At 42.3% G+C, this 25,446-nt stretch overlaps 1 protein-coding gene across 6 annotated transcripts in view; it reads left to right on the top strand.

Moving 5' to 3' along the window:
• ATXN1 (ataxin 1) overlaps positions 1-25,446 on the top strand; it is a 224,024-nt gene that overhangs the window by 114,262 nt on the left and 84,316 nt on the right. For 5 of the 6 annotated variants that reach the window (XM_026073303.1, XM_026073302.1, XM_026073304.1 and 2 more), the window contains one exon: positions 20,800-20,923. The exons of the other annotated variant lie outside the window; for it this stretch is intronic. The gene's annotated coding sequence lies outside the window, so the exon portion shown is untranslated. The remainder of the gene's footprint in view (positions 1-20,799; positions 20,924-25,446) is intronic. 6 annotated transcript variants of the gene reach the window in all.

The following is a 25,446-nucleotide window of genomic DNA, read 5'->3' as shown; positions in this document are numbered from 1 at the left end:
GTATGTGGGCAGCTTGCAGAGCCAGTTGGCACACGACCAGTTTACGCCCTTCCGTACGCCATGGTATCTTGTTTGTCGGCCCATTTCTTTGCTCTTACTCTGTCTTCGCAAAATCAGCTTCTGTCTGTATTATAGACAGAATAAGCACAGTGCTTGGAATTTGCTTTCTTTTTTTTTTCTTTTTGAGGCAATGAAGACATTGAACCTTGTCCAGGTGTTCTGGTGTTTGGAAAGGGTGGGGAGTGTCGTTGCTGGCACCGGGGCATTTAGCAGCATGACTTTGCCACTATTCTGTTTGTTTTATTCAGTCTAGGGCATATCACAGTGCCTAGCACAACAGCACCTACATTTAATCGTGGCTCTTGAACATACTGTAATATAAGTAAGGGTATTCAATCCTGCTGAGTAATTAGATTTGTTCACACTAGCTGAGCTTGCACAGCTTCCTGCRTGTGGTTCAGTGAGGAAAGAGATTTTTTTTTTCCAGGTTGAGAGTAGGCTTTACACTTTTTTTTCTTTACAGATGTTCTCAAAGTCACAGCTCTCCTGGTTTCAGGGATCGAAACTGGCTGCTTGCTCCTTGGACAAAGAAATAATTTTGAAATAGCTTTGAAGTTTAGAAATGCCTCTTCCCATACCAGCACTCCCAGATGAGTTAAGAGGGGGAAGTTCACACCTCTCCTGATGCCGTTGTGTCAGTGTGCCAGGCTGCAGACTCAGCGAGAGCGCAGCGGGTAGGTTTACGGTAGCAAGAGCCATTGTCGCTCCCACAAGTGCTAGAAACTTAATTGCTTTCAAAGGCAAGCGCGGAATCTGGAGGACCCAGTACAACCTGCTGAGAGATCATAAATCAGGAGATACTATCGGTTTTCTGTGCTTGGGCTTGCGTGGATTCAGTTTGCTTTGTGAATGAATGCCTTTGGAATACACTGGTACGTGGGGCTTTCTTTGTTGATTCTTAGACATTGCAGTAATCAGTGCTGGCTCTGTTCATAGGCATCTGTGTTCTRCTCTGCAGTTACTATTTCTGTTTTCTAAAAAGCATGCAGACAAAAAGAAGTAGTTGTTCTGCCTTGGAATCATCTAAGCATTTCTGCATTTAAATTTATTGTCAGCTTTGAACCAGGTGGTTCCTGGCCGTTGCCCATTCCAATAGGCATGGAAAGAGAGCTGGCTAGTAGTAGTTTGACTGTTGCCGTTTATCTTAGCTTAGGGAAAGTGCTTAAAATGCTAGTATTCACTTGTTCCTTTTTTTTATGCTAGTCTTTCAGCCACTTTTGTTAGTAGCCAAACTGAACCATGATGGAAAGCGAGGAAAAACTGCCTTTTGTAGATAAGGAATAACATTTTCAAATGTGCTTATACAGAGTAGGTCCCTAAGTCTTGTTTTTCGATGTAGCTCTTGTGAAAATCTGTGGAGTCAGTCCCCTAAATTAGTCTTGAGGGTTGCTGACTTTTTTATCCACAGCCCAGTTCTAAACGTAGTTTTCCCCATCTCCTTAGATGCTTACTTTACAGGCTGTTCATTGGTATGAATACTCTTTTGATGTATTTGCATGGAAAGTAAAGCAGGAAAAGGTTTTAATGTAAGCCAGCCAAATAATCTTGGGTCTTTTGATCAGTTTCCACTAGTATTAAACCTGTAATCTGTCCTGTTAGATTTTGTTTGAAAGGAAGTTCAGTGTTTAAAGAAGATAAACATACCAGTTGACATTCAATACGTCTTCTTGAGTCACCACTAGAAACCTTGTTGAACCTTGTTGGCAGAGGTGCCTTCTGCAAAGGGTTCCTAAAAACATCTTCCAGGCTATTGGATTAGTTATTGAAATGCTCTGGCACTGCAGGAGGTCTGACGCCAGCAAWGGATGCTTGGTCCATGGCCAGCTGGAGCTGTAGAAGAGCTGAGTTTTAAGACCTTTAGAATGCATTTGTGGCCAGCAGAAACCGAGTGCTGGGATAGTGTGTCGTCCCAACTGCAGCTCATTCCTAGAAACTGATGAATATGCATTTTAATTTGGGGAGCTCATGTGGCTGAAGTTACTGGCATACTAGGGTTTAGAAGCAAGAGGTCTGCAGCTTTTAAGATTGCCTGTCAATACAGACAAAGAAAGATCTAAATTTCCTTGAGGTGCTGACAGTTGTCATAGCTTTGTGTAGACACACCTTTGCTAGTACTGACAAAAGACACCTAGCAGTTTCACACCACTGTGCTCTCTTTGGCCGCTACATAGCCTAAAACTATAATATACCTTCACAACTTCAGCACGGAAAATAGAAACGATGGGTCAGCACCAAGAGCAGCATCTTTAACAAATGGTGAATTTTAAGTGCTTTGAGTAAAGAAAGTATTTAGAATAGAAATTCAATCTCTTATTTGAAAATGGAACATTTAATTTCTTTTCTTAGAATACTGCTGCTCTCAGTTCTGTTGCTCAGTTTCATCTCCAGTGGCACTGCTGAAGTTGCACTGGGTGTGAGAGGAGAATTTGGCCCGTAGTGAAGGACAGTAGCAAATGTAGAAAAACTACCTCTGCAACAGTGACTTCCTCCAAGTATCACAGATGACTGAAAAGCCTTTTTTTAAAACAGTTTTGGCCCTATATGCAAATAAAATTTCTGTGATTTCAGCTAGAAATCATACCTATTAAGTATCTCTGTGATAAAGCACTATCATATTAATACCAAATGCTCCCAAAAGAAACTCATTATAAATCCAGGTTGAGACTCACCCTCATCCACATCACAGAAGCACCATATATTTCAAGTACGATTGTCGGTAATAGACTGTGTGTCTATGAAAGAAGTGAGAAGTGTTTTACATTAAAATAACGAGCATATTGACAGATTTCAAGGTAGTTAGTCTCCTCAAACTACAGACTCATATCATGCTTGTTGCTAGCCAGTTCTGTGAGCCCCTCACTGCAACTATAGACTTAGGAATAAACAAGCAAACTCCGGTTGTTAAGTTTGTACTTGCTGCGTGGGTATATTAACTTTATTAATTTGTCAGAAACTAAAATGTCACAGTTTAGCACTCCAGCGGCAGAAAGTATCCGAGTTCCCAATTGCTGTTAGCGTTGAAGACAGTGAACTGGATTTAATTTCAGTACTTTCATCATTTGCCATCAAAGCATTGCAAACTACCAGACAAGTGGGAGATTGCACTGGCTTTGGGTAGCTTTCAGAAAAGTAGAGCAAATTCTTTGAATTACCATGATCAAACATCTTGATTGCCACAAGGTAACTTTAGTTCCCTTTTTGACACAGTATCTGAAGCTTGTCTTGAATTCTTCTGAGAAAGTGGTGTCCACCCTTCCTGAATTAAAAATTATAGTACTTCTACTTCAGGAGGGCTGCACCCACCAGCAGAATAGCTATGCTGCTGTAAGTCTTTGCCATGTAGATGCATATTCAAAGCCTGTGTTTATGCTATTGGACATTGCCCCTCCACACGCCCTGTGTAACGGCGACAAGGCAGCCCCACCACAGACACACCGCATAACCAAGCCCTTTGGCAGCTGGAATATTTTCTTCTCATCTGTTTCCTCCATTATGTTTCTGTTGTAATGTGCAACATGTGATGATTTTGGTGATTTTATTAGCCTAGGACCTATGTTTGCACAGTGTAGGGTGTAAACAGTTTTGTCAGTCTCTGCATTGGTTTGTGGCTCCCCTGGCATAGGTGGCGTATTTCCTGTATCCTTGTAAAGCACTAAGCTCACACTTGTTGCTCAATAAATAACTGGAATGGAAAGGTAAAATCGCATGGCCGCTGTTAGTCTCAGTCTTCCAAAAAGCCAGTAGATGGGGTGTGTGTAATTCCTGTGCAAAACTACTACGCTGCTTCTAAATCCAAAGATCCAGCTTTCATTTTTACATGATTATCTACAGAGAGTCTCTTTCACTGTTAGGTAGAGACGGGCCTCAACATCAATCACAATTTTAAGCTCTGCTGAGCAGAAGCACCCAAAATTCTTAATTGATCCTTATGCCTATAGTGCTCCAAGTACTCTGCATAGTCTRATGTGCACCTCACCACAGAGTTAGGCCTTTGAAATCTGGATATGAATTTTGTATCATAAGCCTGTTTTTAAAGTTAAATGAGTCGTGAATTAGGAAAGTTCTGGATAACCGAAAATGGGCTAGGATACCACAGACTTTGGTTTAATTTGAGGCTACATTATTAGGTATAGATGCCGTGGGCCCAACTGTGAAATACGCGTGCTCTTTTTGTATCTCCAAGCCCAGTATATAAGAGTAGATGTCTAATAGCTCCAATAGTGTCCAAAAGGTGCTTCATTTTATTGATTATGCATGTGAAACTTGAATTTGCTAGCAGTGTAAGTGAAATGTTTTAGCTGTTGTTAACAGTTTTGTAATGATAATGCAGACAGTAGAAGAAATGTGCTTGTCACATAGTGGAGGGGATTCCATGCTTGAGGCCAGTTAGGCTAGACTTGAAATACGAAGAAATCTTAATAAGGAGACTAATGGGTTTAGGACAGTTTCGTGAGTTGTGTTCCTCTGTGGAGTTTAAAGCAGAACCAGAGCATGAACCAACATGGAAATAAGCTGGTCTAAGGTCATTTTTGCCATTCAGAATTAAACTGTCTAGAGACTGAGTCCTGGTAGGTCTTAGCTGCTTATACTTGATTTGTGATGGAGAAATGTTGAAAAGGTTTGTTAATAATTAACCAAGGAAAAGCTGCTAAAACGGAATCTATGTCTGACATGCCTACACATGAGGAGGGACTATCTTGCCAAGAAATAAATTAAAATTGGACTACTATATCAGTTTTCAGTTATCTTCTCAGAAGTAGCACAAATGCTGATGGCCAAAGATCTACAGCTGAAGTTTCCCAAGAGATCTTGGGAAGAAATGATGCATGTGCATGCGCACACACACACACATGCGTGCGCGCGTGTGCATGTGCCTCCAGGCTATTAGTGCAATTGCAGGAATGTAAAATTGTTTAAATAGCAGAGAAAAGTTTAGTACAATATGACAGAGTCCTGAAGGCACCAGTTTTGCTTGTGCCTATGACGGTAGAGATAAATAACGCAAATCTGTTACCTAGTGCTGTCTTTCAAATGAGAACCACAACAGAAGTGTTTTAATCTGGTGTGGTGAAGTGGTGCCCAAAATACAGCAAGGATTTAACAGTYGCACAAATGATTCATTTTCTTAGCAGTCTAATTTTACATTATAACGTAATCTCGGTTTCTCCTCTGTCTTTAATGTGCAATTCTGCTGAGTGTGCAGTTCACATTGGCTCCCTCAGGCAGATTGCAGGTCAGCTTTTGAATGCAGGAGAATTCATGAAATTTAAGTATTTTTTGTACAGTTAACTGCAGTTGTGCAAATACAAAGTCTTTGCTTTATCGGCAAATGTGGTCTAGGTTTACATTTATGTCCACATTAAATTCTTATGTTTATTGCAGTCAGGGGAAAAAAATCAGGAGCTCAGTGCAATATTTAACAATCTGCTTTGATAGCTGGCCAATCCACTTACCCTTGCATGAAGCACATGCTACAGTGGGTCTTTCTTCCATTAACTCTTTGATGTTGGGAAATAGGAATGATTCAGATGATGTGGAAAGAAAAAGAAAAAAGCAAGATTAGCAAAAACTTTGTGCTCACCTTGTGCCAAGCCAGTAAAGGATTTGTGTACTGTGAGGATGATTAGATCATAGTGTTTGCTGAACTGTCATGACAGACAAATGATATTTGAGGACTCGATCCAGTATCTGCTGAATTCAGTAGAGGGAGCGAAGGGCAACATTTCCATTAGGAAACTAGAATTGGGTTGGGCACTTTCTGGTTAGTCAAAATTGTTCCCAGCTGTTGTTTGCTGTAGCTCAGCTGTTTTCCATGTGACACGGCTGTGTTTCCTCACTTCTTGCCTGGGCTGGTGCTCCGAATTTGGAGTAGGAGGCACTTTGCCAGCGTTGCTTCTGTCTGGTTAAGGCTTTTCTTTGGACTGGGAAGGGTTGGAGGGGAGTCATATCTGTGCACAGAAAAATGGTGATGGTCTTTAAGCTATCCAGCTTAAAAAATAACAAAAATAACCATTGCCAACACAGGCAATGCTGTGATTTGTGGCACCTCAGCTGGATGGCACAGCAGAGCACCCATCATGCCGCAAGTGAAGAGAGGGGTGGGATGTCACTGAGTTAATGTCATCACTTAATGCTACAAAGGGATGTCGTTCACAAGCAGTGGCAGGAGCTTTTTTTCCCCAGGGTTAAACACTGTACTGTCCTCCTTTAAACCAGGGAAATGAGAGTCTGGGAGAAGGATATGAAAAATAGATTAACTTAGATTGAAACCTGGCATCTAGAACACCTCGAACTTTGACAGACCTCAAGATAGTGCTTCGAAGTTGTTCAGCCCCGCAAGGTACAGTACAGTTTTTCTGTTTGGTGAAAGTATTACTCAGGGACTCGAATCCGTCTTGGGGTTTCCTTGTGCTGGACACCGTCCACACTTATTAGAAGGTAGTTCCTGTCTGAGATAACTAGCGGCCAAACTGAGCTGTCTCTCAGAGGCTGAACTTGCTGAACTGCTTACATGCCTATTTTCCATCTCCCCAAATATTTAACAGTAAATGTTTACTCTGAATTGTTTTTAACACATTGACCAACGAAGTGTAAATATACCCAAGTTTTATTCAGCCTACCTGTCTTTCCTCTCCTGACGTGATCTTCCATATTTTAAAATCATTAAAGCCAAATCAAAGTGAATATTCTCTTTCAGGTTTCATGCTTGATATTGTGAAAGGAGTATGGCCTCCCAATACCTTAAAGTTACAATGTGTGCAGGGCTTCTTGAACAGTGCTGGACTCCCTCGGCTCCCTGCAGTTCCAGAGGTATCCATCTCCTTCCTGGACTGGGCCTGGGAGCGCTAAGGAGAAATTCAGCACGTCGGCTCACCTGGGAATTTACCATTCTGGCATTGATTAACGTAATTCTCAGAATTTAGTGCTAAGAGGCACGGGACATCTTTCTGGGGCACTGAGTGCCTGTGATTCTCAGTGAAGCGTGTAGACCCCCTTTTTCTTTGACTGTATCCTAAAGACATAGCAAGTCAACCTAGTCCAATTTCTTTAGCCACATGTGTCTGAAGCACCTTCTGAAGTACAATTAATACCTGCCTGCATGTAGGTAGGATTTTAGGTTATAAGTATGGTTACTAACTGGTTTCAGTGTTGTTTGTTGCTTGAATGTTTTTTAATCTAAGGTAAAAGAACATCATTATTTTTAGCTTATAACAAAGAAAAATACATTTTCTCTTAAATGKCTTGATATAAAGTAATTTGAACTAAATTTCTGCACAAATCATTTCCAAGAGAGTGGCTGTCAAGTATGATGAAAAAAACCTGCACTTTTGTAGGGACCCAATGAGACTTTGCAAATTTAGATTTATTCTCAATGTTAAATTTGGTTGAAGATGTCAATTTTTAAACAGCACTTTGAGAAGTAGTTAGCTTAAAAGTGTAGCAATTCAAAGCACAGAGGGAATGATTTTGAAGTGTAAAGTCTTGAAACACAGTGCAGAGGTTGACAGTTTCACTACAATTAGAAGCAAGGCAGGCACAACTCCCACTTCTGAAAACTTTCCTAACTGCTTCCTCTCATGGCCTAGAAAACCTCAAAAAAACCCCCAAACTTTGAGTGGCTTTGCTTGTTAATTTAACATAGTTGCACTCAATAGTGTTAGGAGACTGCAGAAAGGGTTGCCAAATCTGTCTGTAAAGAATAATCTTTATAGAAAGGTTCATAGAAGTATTTTTTCAAATGCTTTTAGTTTCCTGAGAATGCTGCTTTTTTTTGAGGAATGCAATTTTTTTTTTTTTAAACAAGGCTTGTTTTGTTAGGAAACCACTCCCTTCTGCTTCTGCGTTTAGACTTACTGCTAATTGCCTTTTGGTCGATGACATTTTCCATGAATTGCCACATTCTCCCACATTGTTACAACTTCACGCTGATTATGTTATACAGCACTTCTGCCTGCTCCTCTTGGGAGGAGTAGCTAAATGAAGGATATGATGTAGCTGGGAGACTGCGACTATTTTCTTTCTGATAAAAGCCCGTAGGTTTGCTGGAACTGGGTTTTCCAGGGTGTTAACTGTTAGACACAGGGAAGGCTGTTCATCGCGGCCTAAAAGAGATGTCTCAGGTCGATGGGATCAAGAATGCGCCACGTCACTGTATTGGTTTAAGTACTGCTTTGCTCTGTGCTGCTTTTTAGGATTTTACGTGAGAAATCATGACAAGGCAGCGTAGAGCCAGCATATCAGGCTGATAAAGACAGTGGGTAGCAGGCCCAGGGACATTAACCTCTCTTGAAAGGCAGTAATCTTTTCAGAAAGCAGAGCCTTCCTGCCATTGTAAAATGCACTTTAGAAATACAAATAAGCTTAAGCAGACCAAACCACTGACAGCAATTTTGGCAGGGGTAGAGCATTATTCATAGGCATTCTGAGAAAACCTGTTGGTTCATCTAGCTGTGAGCATTCTTATCATGGTTTAGTGCAGTTTTTCATCCTAGTTGCAAACTGTAGCTTGAAAGCCCAAACCCTGGTGCCAGCAAGGGGATGGAAAGGGGGCAACTTAGCAGAGAGAGAGCCCCTTGTGATCCCCAGGCTGGCCCGAGCTGCCAGCTCATCATCCTCCTGGCCCTGGGGTACAGCTCGGGTCCCCATTGCCCAGCTCCGTCCCCTGCGGCAGCACTGCTCGGGGCAGCTGCATGCTAGATCCTGACGGTACAAAGACTGGATGCTGCCCGCGTGGGAATGAGACACAGCGGAGTCGTTCAGCACAGCTAATCCACTTAAACGGTGGTGCCCATCTGCTCACCCGCAGGGGTGGCAGCTCTCTCAGGTGGGACAGCAGAAGAGGCTTTGGCTTGAGCTAGCTCTTCAGTGCAATCAAACCCTGTAGCTAGGGCTGAGGATCTGGTTACACTGAGTTGGCTCTGTCCCAACTAAACGTGGTTAAAAGTGAGAGGTTAGGTGAGATAAACCCCTCTAAGCCTTGTCTTAGCTCAGGAGCTGGTCAGCACATTCAAATGCTTTTCCAGTCTAGCTGCTCTGATCCAAGGTAGGGCTTATTGAGTTTGTGAACTGCTATGAGCTTTGCTAGTAAAAGCCCGTTTTTTACTGGGATAATTGCATCCACACTGCTGGCARGTAAGGTTGCTGCTTTAATTGTGTCACTGTGCATAAGGGCACAGAGCTTTTACAGGTAGAAAAACGGCATTTTGACTTAGTAAGCACAGTTGGGTCCCACCTATGCTGTGGCTTTTTGTGATGGTGTAAGATAAATAGCTGGTGTTGCAACAGGATCTCTGACTACGTTATTCTGCTGTCCAGTGTATGACATGAGGGCTTTTCCCCAAAAAGGTGGTCAAAAAAATTTAGATGCATCTGATATACCAGCAGTGATGGCTTATGGCAGCCCCGGCGTGCTGCGTTGTGCCCTGCCAGCCTAGGGTGCGCTGAGCACCAGCAGCAGCGATTGCCAGCAGCAAGAGTGAGCGGTAGGCACCGCTCCTGTCCTGCTGCCGTCACTGCAAAGTTGAAGGATACTGTCCCCCCTTTCAAAGGGCTGGGGCTGGTGGAGCGGGGACGCTTGCTAGCACATGGACCTGGTGGAGGCGGTGGCACGCTGTGTGCCGCAGCCCTGGTGGTAACGCCGCTGGCCCTGCTGGGATGACTAGAGAAGGGAGCCTCCTCTTACCTGAGCCCTTGCCCTCACTGCCAGCCCTCCCTTGCAGCCGGCTGCCAAAGAAAGCAAAATGTGAACAGCTGATCAGCCTGCTGCAGCCTCAGCTGTAGTAAATCTAGACAGGCACTCCCAGAGGTTTTTGCTGTGTTATTCACATTGCTAAGGTTGACCAAAAGTTGGGTGAAATCTAGGATAAAACCTTTGCTTGTTCAGTCCTACCCTTTTTTGCAGCTGAGGGGAAGGGAGATGGCAGATGAGAAGAGGTGTATAGTACACATGCACTGGTGAATGCTAAAGAAAGCTGTGCTGTGCTGAGTCCCGCACCCTCCTCGCGGCACTGCTAGGAAGCATCCTAGTAAAACTCAGATGTCATTTGTGAAAAGGGCTCCTAAATTCCCTTAGACCAAATTCTTCTCTGTAGCTAATCTCTGCCAGCCACAGGGCAAGGTGGAGCCAGGAGTGCTACATTCCTGTTTTTTCTGCTCCCACAGCAAGCTGGTGCAGCTGGGGACTACTCTCGCATTACCCACGCGCAGCCCATACCCCTGTGCACAGACAACCACTCCCTCGTTTGCTTGAGCAGCAAAAATGAAGGCAAGAATCTATAAATTATAAATTTTAGGAAAGGCTAAAACTGGTCTGTTGGAATAAGCAGAGGACCAGGAAACAGGAGCACCTGTGTTGCATAGCTTTAGGCAGGTCAATTAATCCTTCAGTGAAATTCCCCTTTGCATAATAGGTATGAATAATAATACTCAACTTACCTTGCAGGGGTGTTACAGACTGACTGTGCAGTTAATTTTTTTTCAGTGTTTGTAATACGTAAAACTCTAAATGAGTGCTAAGTATTAYTGCAATTTAATTTTTATTGAGGGTTAAACATTGGTGACGTACTCAGCTGAGTGTTCGCTAGCAGTGAACTAGGAAARTGACCAGCCGCAAGCGTGTTTGGCAGCAAGTGATGGACAAAAGTGGAAAGCAGGGCTAACTTATTCCAGTCCTATGTATTTTTTTTTCTCTGTTACCACTGTTCATTTCCCATGAAGCACATGGAGCTGATCAAAATGTCAAATCGGGACTGTATATTTTAATATGCTTTAGCTTTACTATAGAAAAGGCAAATAAAGGTTAATGAAATGAAAATTTGTCTTGTAGGAGGGGCGGTGCTGCTTTAAGAGGTGAGAGAGCACAAGTGCCTCTGAGTACACCCTGGCTGGTCTGAAAATGATAGCTTGCTGGAAGAGATCATACCTGAGCAGTTAGGGGGCTGGTTTTCTACCGGGGAGGGGTAGCGTGCCAATGTTCATAYGCATTTCACGCCACCACTAACGAGGGTTTTGCATTGCCAAGTGGACTAAAAGCCTGGGGGGGGGGGGTGCTTGAGCAAGCTGGGCGCCCTGTGGCCATGGTACACGTATGCTGGGGGTTACTCCTGAGTTTGAGAAGCAAAGCAGCGCCAGACCCCAAAGCATCCCTGTCTTAGAGCTGCTGAGGATGAGAGAGAGAGAGAGCGAGAGCGTGTGTTTCCTCCAGTTTGGTCTAACTTAGTGTGCAATGGGGGCTTCCCAGTGATGGGATTACTGCCAAGCGCGACCACACCAGCAGGTTTCGGGCTCCACCTCGCCGTCCTTGTGCCTCTCGTGCCTGTCGTTACCACCTTCTTGTTCCTGTTCGGTTTTGCACAGTGTGAAATGCAAAGGCTTGTCCTAATTACCGCTGGTAGGTGGTAGCACAACTGAGTAACAGTCCTTCGGTAATCAGGGCAAACTTGTGCCCTCAGATAGGTACCCCCCAGGCCCACTGAAGTCCAGGTATTCCTGCCATGGGAAGGAAGAATTTGGCCCATGCTTTCTCTGTACATGTTCATTCACTGCTATTGCTCTGTGACAGTTTCCTCGGGGACATATCCAAAGGTCAGTGAAGTCCTTTCCAGCGTCTTTTTAAAGCTTTGGACCAAAGTCTGCATTCTGCTCTGTTTTCTTTGCATCTGAAAGCATTGCTTGGCCCTGGATTTTCTTGAGACTTTCTTTCCTTCCCAAATCTAAGAGCTGTCACGGTCGCTTATCTGAACATAATGACAGCCTGGACTCCACACCTCACTTCGCATTCAGGGAAATAAAAGTGCTCTTTCTGAAAATACAAATCTGCACAAGAAAACAAACCAGAGGTACAGCATATATTGTGTAATGATAACTTTAGTGCATTTTTTTTTTGTTACAGTATAAAATCTAGAGGTCAAATTTCAGATAATGTGAAATTCATGGCGCAATGCCAGTTTATTTGAAAGAACCTTGCATTTGTCCCTAAATTTTACAAGTCATTAACTACACTTTCCTTTATTGCATGACGGTCACCTTTAAGATGATATTCCTTTTTTGGCATTATTAATTATCATTATTGTTGTTGCTGTTATTATTCCAGGAGATCTGTATGGGAGGAATGCTGAAATCTGGATTAAAAATAGCATTTTCATGTCCTCCCACTCACTGTACTTCGTGCACAGAATGCCTTTTATAAATGCAGACTTGCTGCTTGGCTAGATAAAAGAAGCTGTCACTTCATTTCCATAACGAAGTCATTCCCAGGAGAATTTCATTGTTTTAGCAATAAAATTTTTCTAAAAGGCCTCTTATTTTGCCTGAGCAAGGTAAGAGAAATGAACTTCTGAGTGGTTATTCTGCAAAACAATTAAGAAAAAACAAGACTGTCTTGATTTGATGTAAGGAGATTTGTATGTGTATGAATTCTCTTCTGTTTAAAATGGGAAGAAATCCCTAACTGAAAAGGTTAAAAAAAAAAAAAAAAACCCACCCCCAAAGCCTTACGCAAAACCACACATTTTTTTTCCTTGCTCACTGAGACATTGCACATGTTTTTATCAGCACTCTCCTGAATAAATTTGGTCATATACTTGATTAAGTTCAGCCGTATTTCAAAAGGCGCTTACAGGACTTTTCTGATTCAGGTGCTTTCCTGATTTAAAGCCAGTCATGGACAATCTTTACAAGTTACTACAGTGCATTAATTTTGTTATCAGGTATGTTCTTACTCTGGTGGAGGAATGATCACTATGTGCTGTACTTAGCCTGAGAGCCCCTTGAAGCAGAGCCTGTGCTTTCGCTTTGTGTACATATGCCATGCAGCGTAGGGGCAGGCCCCATCCCTGCATGCATGCAGTATGCTCCCACAACCTCTCCTGCCACTTCTTAGGTGTTTCTCACTCCTTTTCTCGGCTGCTCTGTGTCCCAGACCAGTTGAAAGTTCCTTTTCTTTGAACGTTGAACATGATAAAGCATGTCAGAATTAGAGCATCAAAGAAGCGCTGATACTGAAAGCGTATGCAGCGAGCAAAAGGTCCTATGGTTTGGGCTTTTTTTTTCGATATCTCTCMTTTGTCACACATTTTGAGCCATGTTTGGCTCAAGCATGAATTGATGCAGTTATCACTTAGTCATCCTAGACAGCGTACTACTATAGGTAGGTTTATGTGATCAAGAATGAAAGGGAGGAGGATAAAACAAACTTTTTCTTCATAATCAGGAAAGTCTTTATAGATTCAGCATCACAAGTGTTAGGACACTTGCAAATTACATCGTACTAAAGAAATACAGCAAGTTCAGAAATGATTATTTATGGGAGGTTTGTGAATTCAGGAYGTGATATTATGAGTCACCCAGCAGCAAACATGTTTGCACTCCGGCTGGTATGAGTCACGCTGGCATTTGTCTCAAGTGTGGCGATTGTTTCAGTCCTTTGCTTGGCCAGGACGCACAATGAATGAAACGCTGAGAGAGCCCCCGTTGCAGATTTACTATGTGCAGCTACACGGGTAAATCGCAGGCTCAGCTGTAGAGTATTTCCTGTAACACACACACACATATGCACACACGTGCACACATGCACACACCCCACCCAGGAGTAACACTGCAGTTTTAAATACTAGATTCATAGAAAGGAAATGCATAATTACAGAGCTGGCTTTTGCACCACATAAAGCAGCCCACATCAAAAGGTGTTTGCCATTAATGTTTCAACAGGTAACCTCTGGATTTATTGCCAAGCGGTGTTCCTGTGAGTTAGTGTTCAGTGCTGAAATCATTGAAATCTCTGTTGTAAGCTAGTATAGTCATCTTAATCCAGAAAAAAAAGTTTGTCAATAGTGCCTTTGTTTAACAATACTGTGTTTCGTGTTGCATCAGGATGGCAAAAGATGTGGCTATGCTGGAAATGGGGAGAAGGTTACGGGTGGGTTCTCAGCCAGTTTCCTAAGGAAGCAAGGCTCACGTGACGGCATTGTTTCTACATGTGTGTATGTGTCTGTGTGTCCTGAGCCTAATAACGTGTGTTATTCTGGCCATTCCCAACCAAATCTGCTACAGGGGTAGAGGCTTTAGGATAATTAGTCCCTAAAAGTTTYGTGTAAGTGGGCAGCTGAATAGCTGTGGGAACCTGATCCCGGGGAGGCAAGAGCCACTGCCCCAGCTCAAATCTTACTGACCCCGAAGAGTCACTACGGTGGACATCCACAGGGATTAGTGCAACCACGGGGAAAGCTTCAGTCAAAGGTTGAGCCTTTTTGTTAGTATTTGTTAGTGCTACTGCTCACAGAACTAGCTTTTTAAGGTGGTTTATCTTTGGCTTGTTAAAAGGATTGTAAATAAGCAGAAGATCAGCCGTTGGTTTGGGTGCAGTTAAGTTTTGGGGATCACAGCTTTTAGATTCCCTTTTAAACACTGCCTGTTTACAGAAAAGCTGTGGCCATCATCTAAGAGAAGACGTGCATATGGGTAGCGAAGGCCTGGCTCTTGAACTTGTTCTCATCTGTAACAAGTTACAAGTATGCTGTAGTTCTTCAATATGCAGGAGGCTTGTTGTCTCAACTCATGGCTAAGTGGCATTTTTTGCATAATAGTTTCCACAAAAGAAGAAGAAAAATATTTATGTCGTGTAACAGAAGCATCCAGAATTTTATTTATTTWTTTTTTTATTGCTTATATCAGTTCAATGTTACTGGCTCTGAGCCTGAATTATTTTGGACCATTTGCATTCTTTTCTCAATTTGTTCTGCTCAGAAGACCTGTAGGAATGATTGTGTTGCAAACGTGCAGGCAATAGAGTTGTTTTTACTTAAAACTTATGTGTGAGAATGAAGAAGTTGGCACCCTAAGTGAAATGTAAATCAGTGTTGAAACTCCTCCTTCCCCCCCCCCCCGTTATTCCTGTTTTGATAGCCATGAGAAAATGGCTAATAGGAGATGCTTATGTTAATGAATGATGGATTTTTATTAAGAATATATCACTGACATCTGATAGGATATATTTATTTGGTATTTTTCTTCTTCAGCTTCTGTATTATTTCTTCTTAGGCAAAGCAACCCTGACATGCTTGTTAGTTTTCTTTTCACCTAATGGCATTGTGTGTTGCACCTACTGTCCATCTCTCTGCTTGCTTTTTTTTAATGTCTTGCAMAGCACAACGGAGGCACTTCTGGAGGGGAGTATTTGGAAAAAAGTTACTTCCATGGTTTTCAGACATGGTAACAGTTTTGAATGACAAACATCCARTGAGTAGGTCTGAGAAGCCATATTCCTCGCCTGTGTGCGTAGTTCGATACTAAAAACAGTCATGGTTTACATGAGCTTTAAATCAGGAAAAGTACTTGCTATGGATGAAATAATGTCTTCTCAATGACTGAGGCTTTTTTAGGCTGAATCTTGGGACACTGACTTCTTGGTGACAAACAGTTGTGCTAGTTATTCAGAATCACTTGTCATCTTCAGTATTGGCTAGTGCCCTGGAGGATGCAAGCTTCCAAATAACGCGTTCTCATACCCCTTCAGCCTCACCTGCTAGTCCTATCTGTCCGCTGTTTGCTGACAGAAGTTCACATCCTGCAGCACAGTGTTTTTGAGGTGAGTATGCACCTGCACTGGCAACAGCATTCACACAGAGGAAGGATGTGCAGGGCTGGAGGGGCCAGTGGATGTGTTCATACAGCTGAGCAAGGTAACRTTTGTCTGTTCTTCCCCCTACTACAAATTACAGGGCAGGATGGGTTGCTTTGTTTTCTGAGCCCCATCATGTGCATGCTGTTTTTCTGATTTAGAACCTGCAGGGTATGCAGACAACTTGATTTACTCTTCTCTTACACACAGGTATTATTATTCTCCCTGCAAAAAAGTAGGTATAACATGTTGTGAGGTTGGGCATTTCACAGCAGACCACTTGCAAAGCCATGGGAAGTGCTTGTTTACATGACAAAGCTGTGGAGATGTTGTCAGCTTCAGATGAGGAATGGATGTGAGACAGAAATCAGTGAGGCCTGCCTGTTTTATGCAAACTAGACCTTACTCTTTTTTTTATGTTAAGGTGATATTACTTTACTGTAGCCTTAAAGTGTATAAGTGTAATTGAAGTCTTTTTTACACTAGCAGAACAATTAATGTAAAGATGACTCAGCCCCATCCGGAGCAGGATGTCAGGAGGTTCTTAGATGGGCAAAGTTCAGCATGGCTTGTGTAGAGAAGCTTTTATGACCTTGAAATATAAAAGATAGTTGTTGGATTTTTTTTTCTTTTCTGTTAGAATCGTTTTTGTGTGTGTAAAATCAACTAGACCTGCTGAAAATCATTTAGAAGCTGTTTCCTGACGTGGTAGATGATATGCACATTAGGTAATTGAAATTGCATATGCTCCAGGAAGATATAACCTTGCCTGTCCCATTGCAGTGGGGCAGGATTGAACCTGTCTAAACTATTTCATGCRGAGGGAGAATAAAGGAGGAAATGAATTACTTTTTTACTTGAGTTGAAGGATTAGTTGTGGGATAATAGTGAACAGCCAAACAACTCAGGAACAATGCTGCTGTCTCTTAAACATTTTTATTAGCTTATGCTGATTTGTAAATTAGGAAAACCAAATTATATGATGCAAGAGGGCAAGGAAAGACAATGAAAAAACTACAGGAAAGGACTGGAAAAAGGATCATCTCTTACTGCCTGCTCTTCAAAGCGAGATGAAGAGCATGACCTTTTCTTGGAATAAATACAGGGTATTGCACAGAGCTGATTTCTGATTTTTGGTTTTGCCAATTTGCAGTTGCTTGCTTGTACTGTGAGTCTTACTTGTTGATTGCCCTGGGGTCTAACTTACAGTTTCTAAATACTTGTAAGAAGTACTTCCATGTTCTTTGATTTGAAGTCCATTCATCACTCGATTGCAGTTCTAATCTCTCAGCTCAATGTACTTATCACTCAAAGGCAGGGCTGTGCTGTGATATTTGAATAACCATGATGCTGTTGGACCATAAAAACAGCTTCATTATTTAACACTTACCATTTATAGTGAATGTGTGATCACTAACCATATATATGATAATGATTCATGGATCATATTGAAACTTCGGTTCCAAAGCATGCTTAGAATTTACTTTGTACTACAGACCAGAACCATGCTATATGTGTGTGAGAGGACAAATGGTCTCTAGTCAGGTACCCTTTTTTGCAATATAAGATGGTTACAAAAATAATATCCATGTTTCCAGCACATTGTGGAAGTGATCCAGAAGAACAGGCTTTCATAACAGACTTCTGGTCTTTGGTCAGATACCATAAGCTCTCCATACCTTCAGCATCTTCAGAGGAGTTGCTCCAGAATTACACCAGAGTGAACAAAAGCCGAACTGGGCCCTTTGTTCTGGAGAACAGAAGATGTGAAATATGCCCAATGGTGCCCACACGTCCTCCTTGACAGTCGCTCAGAGCTATGACTCTTCGCATGCTCTAGGGAAGAGCATGTCTCTGCAGACTGTCAGATACAGCATAGCAAAAAGATTGTACCAATWAAGGAAGGAGTGCTGTGCTGGTCAGGACAGGGTTGTGCCCCCCTCAAGATTGCGCCTCTTTGTGCCCTGAAGCTTGTACTATGCTGCCTTTAAATCTTAAGCATGAAAATGCTTAAGATTTAATGTTCCCTTAAATGGGAACATTTATAGGCAGATGTACTTTGCCCATCACAGAAACGAGTGCCTAAGGGTAAGGTCAAGTGAGCAAGTTGTTGCAGGTTAAACTAGCTTGTGCATTTACAGTACAGCATCTGCTCTATAGTAACTGTCTGTGGGCATGGTGCATATGTACCCTGTGGTGAGTATGAGGTCTCTCACTTTTCTTTCCCTGAGAAGTAGGTTGGTTACCTTGCTTCATGTCCTCTTTCCCATGATATAAAAGTGCATATATGAGGCTGGTTGCCACAAATCACCAGTGCAGTGATCACCAGTGATCACCAGAGAGTGCAGTGTATCACACAGATGCTTGTCTGGTGTCCACACACTAGTAGAGATCTGTAACTCAAATTCCAGACTCATAGCAAGATAACTGCACAGCTAGCATGCAATAATTACTTTTATTTTTCTGACCAGTGTCTTGGTACAGGCAACTCTAGCTTTGTTTAAAATGAACAGAATTAAAATCCTAATCCAAGCCTGTTGAAGTTAGCAGAAAGACTTTCACTGACTGCAGTGGACTTCATTCCGGTATTACATGTAGCTTACTCTCTAGGCAGCCTCACAGGGAGTACATGCACCCAGGAGTGGCAGAATTCTGTATGGGAGACAAGGTCTGCATGGACTTAAAAACCCTAGTTCTTATTAAAATAAGGTCAATTAGGTCTTATTAAAAATAATTGGAAGCCATCTAATTTTTGCAGAAGTGTTAAATATTTTCTAGTAGTTCTTTGGAGTCCATTTTCAGGTTCACCTGAATGTTGATTGTCAAGAAATAAGTGTTGGGTGACAATTTTGGTGAAACAATAAAGATGTCCAAAACCACAGTTTTTAAGAGAGTTCAGTTGATTGCCAAATTAACGTGAAAAAAACCACAGAAGAGGTAATTTTGAAAATGCCAAAATGTTTCATTTTAACACTTAAAAACAAAATGTTTTATTTTTTTTTAATCTTGAGATTTACTTCATTTAAAGAAAAAATTAATAGCTTGGAAATGGGTTAAAAATGCTAAGGGTTGACTTTAAAGTTGCGTTTTAATTTTTTCCTCTTTTTAGTTTGCTTTCTAAAGGAAAAAAGCTTATGAGGTCATGTCTGACTGCATGCTTCTYTATCAGATAGGCAGTAGGGTCCTGTTTTACCAGGAGAGAGATGTGGTTGACCAAAATCCTGAAAGTTTAGACCAACTTTTAGATGCTCACAGGGCTGAGTATCTAAAGGACGTGGAGGTTGCAGTGCCTGTGTCGTGGGGGAGCTGTGCTGCCAGCTCAGAGTTTCTTAACCAGGGAAGGCTTTTGTAACAGGTTTATTGCATTGCTATAATCCGTCAGAGAGAGGAGAAAGAGACGTGTAGCTGAGACTACTCATCAGCATTGCCTGGGGGGCATGAGAGTACCAGCCAGCCAGAGGTGACAGCAAACATTGGGCGCCAGTGCTATGYGAGGGCTTAGCCTCAGCCAGGAATCCAGTTGGGAAATAAAATTGTTTGGATTTGGATTTTGGAGGGTTTTGTTGTTGTTGTTTTGTTTGTTCAGATAAAACAGACTGTGTCAGGGCTGTAAACTCCTCTGAGTAGGTTCCTACCGTTGCGTTACCTTCCCTCTGCTCTTCACCCATGAACTGCTCGTGTCCATCTGTCTGACTTATTTCCTGCCTTCATGCAGGGGGAGATTCATCTGCATTTGTCTGTAGACATCTAATCTGAGCTGTCTAGATTTGCTTTATGGATGGAGAGAAGCAGCCCTTTCTAGAGAGTGATTCATTCTATCCTAAAGTAGATGCTTACGATAGGTCAGATTAATCATTTTCTAGTTTTCTCCATTGACTGTAAAGAAAGCTTGGACTACCTCAGGTGCAGATTTTTGTTTTGCTTATGTTTTCAGTTAGGGGGCATGAATTGCACCATCATACTTGTAAGACGGGATCTATATGCACAAATCCTGAAACTAGATATGAAATGTCTTAAGAGGCTTACATCAAGGAGCTAGGAAAGGTTTGTGGCAGGAAGTGAAATGAAGAAGAATTCAGGAAGCACAAATAGCCCATGGGAACTTGACAGAAGGAGAAAAATGTTCAATTCAGGCCTTATGGAAATACAAACTATTTTAAGTATTTTTTGTGGCGTTTGAGCAAAAATGTAGCACAGCAGTTTCCTCAGAACCCCAGTAAAAAGTTTGAGGATAGCGTAATACCTTCATGAGGATAAGTTAGTTGTGTGGGTACAGCAGAAAATATTAGCAAATACATATCTGCCCACCCCAAAGTCGGCCATTTGTACTCTCTGGTAATAATTTTTATATTTATTTATTTATTTATTTATTTATTTGTTTGTTTTTGTATTTGGCATGACCTGAGGGTGAAACTGTAGTTTGGCACTTTAAACCCACTAATTTAAGTTCTTCAGCCTCAAATATTTGTTGCCCTTGCAACAGGAGGTGCATAGTAGTATGTCAAAAAGTTTAAGAGCTGTCTCACAAAGAAATATTGGTAGCTCAGGTCAAAAAATAAGTGTGAAAGCACCCCACAATATTAAAAATCTCAGTTATGAAAAATACTTCCTACTCAGGAGTAGTGATTGTGCGTGTGCATAATTTTGGTTTCAGTACTCATCTGTTGCAATATTACAGGTAACAACAGAATRGATAGGTGTTTGCATCCTATTAGAGAAATTCAGTGAGAATATAAAAATCTTCTGGAATGGAGCTCTTTGCACACCAAGGGCTTTATTTGCACACCCTTTTCAAAACAGCAACCCAGAGTAGTTTTTTCTTCTTCTTGTTATGGCAACAAAACTATCCAAGAATTGTTTTAATTATGTATCTGTTTCAGCAACTCTGAACTTTGGATTTTAATTGTTTGTAATAAGAAGTACGGAGCAAATGACTCTTCCTATGCCAGATCAGTGTTTCGTGTAGACCCAATACTGGAATCTCCATCTTGGTAGCTCATTAAAAATGTATTCACTTCAAGGAGATGCCAGGATCAGTTGTTCATTTGCTGAACAGCTGTATGGATTTTCCTCTTTTTATTCCTTGCTTTCCTTTCTTAGTTTGTTTTGCTTATCTTTTACAGATATATCTTACTATATTTGAAAGAGGAAGGCCACTGAGGACCTGTGAACAATCTGGCAGCTTCTGAAAAATCTTCATGCTAAAGGATAATCCGGGAATTCCCGAAGAAGAACCTAGTGAATGTTGTGAGTTATTAGCAGCAATAACATGCATTTGCAGTTATGTCCCTCGTATGTGGGTATTTGTTTTGTGGTGTTTGCTCTAGTTGCTCTGGCATGTTGAGCATCTTTCATCTGCACTGAAACCAAAAGGCAGGTGTGTTTGGGTTTTGTTGCAAAGCCAGACTTTCATTTTGCTCCCTCTCTGTTTTTTTTTAATGACATCAGGGCACAGTGGTGATATCTAAGGAAAGATGTTGAATTTCTTTTCCTTGGGCTGCTACAGTTATTTAACACAAAACCATTTTTTTTGTGTGTGTGTGTTTTTGTTTTTTTTTTTTTAGCTAAATGCTCAACCCTGCTTTTGAAGGGTCTGTGACAGTGTCAGCTAACAAAACTGGAAAATGATATGGATTACTGTTCAGCAACATATAGTTACGGTTCAGGAGTGTTATATATGCTCATACATTGATTTAAATCATTCAGCTGTTTTCAAATTAAAGGATTGCAAATGTGATTACCTTTGCTTACTTCTGGTGTTGCAAACTACTATTACGTTGATCAAATCCTAATATTAGTTTGAATATCATACATTTCCTATACAAATGCTCCTCTCTTCTCACAAATTCATATTCATGGGAATTAGAGTAGCATACCTTTCACAGAGAAAAACAGTCACATAATTAAGACCCTGATCCTGTAGCCTTTAATAAAAGAAACTGTTCCATGAGGGAAGGCTAAAGAGAAGGCATGGATATTTTAATGTTCCTTGTTTTTCTCATGAAGTTTACTGTTTTTCTGGGTTGAAATGGACAATATGTGCAGATCAAATGTTAACATCCTTACAAACAGAGCAAAACAAGAATTCTCTGCCTACCAGGTCTGAGAATAATCCTTTTTTTTTTTTTGTCTTAAGAGGAAACCTTTCAAAATTAGATAAGTTATCATTTAAAACCTTATGTCCAGAGTATGCAGTAGTCCTTCAGGATGTTAGTGGTGATAGAACAGCTGCAAATTCTTCCAGTTTGAGCAAATATTTTTTGCACTTTCTCTAAATTGAGTAAAGATAAATGTATTTCCTGGCTGCTGGGCATGCTTTCTATCTCCATGGAAGTTGAATATCCCCCTTTGCTCTGCTTTTCCCTTTGGGTTGTAGGCTTTATGAAGCAAATTGAGACAGAATCTAAATGGTGCTGCTTTCTCAGGGGCCACTTGCAAAATAAATGTTACAGAAGACACTGAAAAATCTTCGTCATCTCTCCCCTTTCCTGCATGTGAAATAGTTAACAAAGCTGACATTTGGAATTATTAGCAACTGGTATCACTAAGCTGCCAAGTTAGTAATTCATTAAGATGAATAAGGGGCCTCTAAGACCTGAAGCTTCTCACTGTCTATGTATCCAAGCAGACGTGGCCATATCAGTTTATTCCCACACTTTGAAAGACTTCTCTGAAACCGCAAGGGCTTACTTTGCAAGCTGACGTCCTAGAGCAGAGGAGGGCCAGCCTTAAATAATAATAATAAAAAACTATCCTAGCATGCAAAGCTGTTGGGATGGCAGGAGATGTTTGTTCAAGATGTTGCAATCACTTTCACCGATTGCAACAGCAGCACTACCTCATGCCGAGGAGAGCGTTCTCCGGGTCCTGTATGGTATGTGGTGTTCAAGATCAACCAGATAAACTGTGTGAGGGAAGGATGTAATCATCATCCATTACAGGTGATGGAGCATCTGTGTAAGATGCTGTCGGTGTGATTATGACATTCTGCCCTGTCCTAAACGCTTTAAAATGAGCCCATTTAAAGCATTGTGTGGTGGTGTGCTGTTGAGTTGACAAAACCCTGAATTACACTTGTGAAGCCCAGGTTTGGAAAGAAGTAGCAGCACTCTTCTTACTAGGTAGCACTCTTCTACTAGGTACAGATGGAAAGAAAGTGCTCTTGAAAATGGCTCTTATCCAGGCATCCAGGAGCAGTTTCTTTAGGGGTGTCACTGGTAGGTGATGGAGAGCTCTTCAGAAGTTCCAGGAGAGCTTATTTTGTCACCTCAGTCCTGCTTGCAGGGCAGTGCTGTCACAACCAGGCAGTTGGCCAGGTTCCTCCTCTCCTCTCCCCTCTTCCCTGGATACTCTCAGGGAGACAAGAATACCAGAAATGAGGAGTGATATTTCTACCTTTTCTGCTTAAAGGAAATACCAGCACACAATCATTTTACTTAAAATTCTGCTCTCTTTTCCCTGGATGTTTGCAGGGTGTTGTCACGTTAAAGCATACGGAGAGCGCTCAGACCTTTCCTGTTGTGAACAGTAGTTACTCTGTTCCCGTCTGTCTCATTGCTCTGCCACTGAGGCAAATTTCAGAGCTGGGGGGGGGGGGGGGGGTCAGGAAGGCATTAATTTGGGACCAGCACATTGTATCCACCTAGAAACTGAGTGTTTACTAACAGCATAAATTTTCTCCCTTCCTCTCTCCTGCTCTCCTCATTTGGATGAAACAAATTTCTGGAGTAGTAGAGCTTGTACAAATCAAGTCCATATTCTGCTTTTGCAGGGAGAAAAAGAGATGTTGTGAAGATCTGTTAAGGAGGAATGTTATTTCAGTTAGTGAGGGCTAAAAAAGAAGGAAGGTGAGGTTCCTTTGCTGTTGTAGGAGGGTACCTTGTGATTTCCAGCATAAGGTTTTGTAATTTTCTGGTAGGATGTCAGTATCCCGAGTTCTTTTAAGCCCGAAACATACACTGTAGCTTTTCTGGAGTGCTAGCCACACATGCACAAACACATTCGGGCAGGAGCAATGAATAAACTCTTCATGTGCCTCACTCGCAGGCATTACTTCACTTTTTTTTTTTTTTTTTTCCCACTTGTGCTAAAACCTCTGGCACAGTTTGTGGGAACTGGAAAATTAATCTCTGAATCCTGTGTGTGTCAATAACTGAAACGGCTTCAGCTGATCTCCTATCTATAGCTGTTATTTTGGGCACACTGCAGATGGCAGGATAGTAAACATCCCCGTCCCTCGCTCTGACACACTTTAATGCRTGTCTTTGGTGGGAATTTGCTTGCATGAGGGCTGGGCGCCATCTGAGTGAGGATCCCAGTGTGTGTGCTCACTGCCGCGCAACGTTTCGTCCTGGATGTGTTCTTCCTCTGCTCCTTGGCCCTCATTGCTCCCTTTGTCCTGCTCCTATCTCATTCAGGCTCCTCCCGCAGCCCTTGCCGCGGGCTGTTTTTCCTGGCACCGAGACCTCTGGCAGGGCCTAGGAGTGAGCAACTCGGGGGGCTGATGTCAGTGCTGCTTCCTGCACTGGCTGGCAAGGCTCGCGGCCGCCCCGGCACACCCTATCCCCAGAGCATTATCTTCCTCCCATGCCCCCACCGTCTGTGCAGTCCCTTGGAGGCTAAACCCGAAGCGTAAGCGCATTGTGAAAATTGTAGGCTAATGAGCCTTTTACAGTGGTTTTCTGAGAGCAGCTATCTCCCATGCTTTGAGCCTCAGCACTGGATTTGTGGCGAAGCTGGAAGCGACATRCAGTTGTCTGTTCAAACAGTGATGAGCTGTATACACCTTGGAAGAGCAATGGAAAGTTTTGACACATGCAGCCTTAAGGTTTCTGAATGCGTYTGCTTTTGAATTCCTTTCGCATCTGTATACTCAACCACTTCATGGCTTTCTGCAGAAATTACCAGGTTACCGACAAAAGAGAACTGCGTGTGTTCGTTCTTCCGAACAACTGCCCAGTGCATGCCATTTAGTATTTACAGGGAGAGGGAAAGGAGGAAGAATCACTGTCATTTGAGAAATGTCTCTCAGAAATGGCAGTAATTTATTCCCAGGCGTTATTCTTCATTAAGAGCTACAGACAGCTGCAGCTTCCCTGTAAATAGAAATTGCACTCTGTAGGCATGCTATACATAGGGCTTCAGGTTTCTGACATTTCTCTGCCAAAAATCAGAAGTATTTCTCACCAATGAATGTTTATTCAGAAAGTCTTATTTCCTGGCTTTTGTTTCACGGCACATGCTTCCGATGGACAGGCAAGAACAGTTCAAGGCTGACGTTCGGGAGAGGAATTAGAAACAGTTTGGGTCCCTTTCAGCACTGAAAAAAAAAAGATTTCAAGCATAACACCAGGCCTTAAGTTTGGCAGTTTATTTAACTGATAAATGTGGTATTAAAAGGAATGCTGCAGAAATACAGTAGAGCTACGGCATCTATACAAAACGAAGCAGGCCACTGTAGGTGTTCCTGTGCTTCAGGTTGGCTCCCTCCCTCCTGCATCCCCGAAGCTGCGGACGTATCTTGTTGCACAGGGCTCTGGCCCAGCGTGATCCRTGTTGTTTCCCTGTCGAGGGACCCTGCATGTGGAGGAGTGGGAATGGGCGCCTGCGGATGGCATGGGTGAGAGCTCAGCTGTGCCCCTGGACCTGGGACGCAGGGCTTGCTCCCTGCCCTGTGGCGGAGATGGACGCTAGGGTGAATTTGAGTCCTGCAGAGGGATGCGTGGCGAGGAGGCCCTACGTCACCAGCACTCGTGGAGTGCCTCAGAGCC

The sequence above is a fragment of the Apteryx rowi genome, unplaced genomic scaffold (assembly GCF_003343035.1).
Source record: "Apteryx rowi isolate R43461 unplaced genomic scaffold, aptRow1 scaffold_366, whole genome shotgun sequence".
In the NCBI taxonomy this organism is placed as follows: Eukaryota; Metazoa; Chordata; class Aves; order Apterygiformes; family Apterygidae; genus Apteryx; species Apteryx rowi.
Note: the sequence above shows the minus strand (reverse complement) of the source record. Positions and strands in the feature narration are given on the sequence as shown.